The sequence below is a fragment of the Bactrocera latifrons genome, unplaced genomic scaffold, assembly GCF_001853355.1.
Source record: "Bactrocera latifrons isolate USDA-ARS-PBARC rearing strain unplaced genomic scaffold, ASM185335v1 scaffold_51, whole genome shotgun sequence".
In the NCBI taxonomy this organism is placed as follows: Eukaryota; Metazoa; Arthropoda; class Insecta; order Diptera; family Tephritidae; genus Bactrocera; species Bactrocera latifrons.
In genome coordinates, this window is record NW_017537168.1 from 623005 (window position 1) to 624117 (window position 1113).

A 1113-nucleotide genomic window follows, 5' to 3' on the forward strand; every position below is an offset into this window, starting at 1 on the left:
AGGTGAGATTTTAAGCGACATTTAAACAACAAAAAAAATTACAGTTAAAAGCCATACAAATTAAAAAACACGAAACTGAAAAAGTAATATTAAAAAAACATAAAAATTAAAAAACTCTAATCTCACATGAGGAACCAAAAAATTTTTAAAATTATAAAAGATCAAAAAAAAATATATCAAAATAAATTGCACATAAGGAGGAAAAATTTTTAATTGCACTCCGTAAAAAGAAAAAAAAAGAAAATTAGAATTTCAATAAAAAAAAAAAAAATTATTATAAAATTTCCAAACATTTTTTTATTTGATGCCATATCTTCACGAAATTTGGCGTGGAATGTTGCCTAAAGCAATAAAGTAAGCTCCCAAGAAATTGTTCAGATCAGGCCACTATAGCATATAGCTGTCATGCAAACTGAACTATGCTAAAGTTCTTGTAAAGGGCCTTTTGTATTTGTTGGAAGGGTATTCTAGCTTCGGTGCAAGCAAACTTAACGTTTTTTTCATAATTTAATATAATTATGCTCTTCTCTTACACATTTTGACTTTGTGCCAAGGTTATAATAGCCAACCGCACCTGCGTAGTACAGTTGTCATTGCACGCATTTTTTCAAATGAAGGTTAAGGGTATAACTGTATTAGAAGGCTAATCGTGACGTTGATAGCAAAGCAAAATATTTGCAAGCACATAAAAACGAAGAAGCACAAAACCCAAAAATAAAGCAAAGAAAAACCGGTAAAATTAACACCAATTACATGCGTATGTACATCATATGTATAATATTATATATATGTATGCATGTAAGTAAACGACAAACCGATTATTTTTGGCTATATCTACAATCTATAGTTCACTTAGATCTTATGTACTATTGTTGCTTTTATATTTCGTGGATCTCAACTTCAAATGCACGACACGTCGCGCAGCGCGTCAATGGCCAATAACTGATTGCGCGCAGTGGTCAATAGAAAATCGAATTAAAATGAGTTAAGGTAGCAGAAGTTACTGGAAATGACCAAAGAGGGCGTTAAAAAAATTAAAATAAAAAATCTATTTGCAAAAAAAATAATTATAAAAAAAAACATAAAATGTAACAGAAAGAAATAAAAAATATA

The 1113-nt window shown here is 29.3% G+C and overlaps 1 protein-coding gene across 1 annotated transcript in view; it reads right to left on the reverse strand.

Annotated features, from left to right (window-relative positions):
- The window catches only part of LOC108973882, a 174436-nt gene that overhangs the window by 171750 nt on the left and 1573 nt on the right, over window positions 1-1113 (reverse strand). The gene's annotated exons all lie outside the window — the stretch shown is intronic.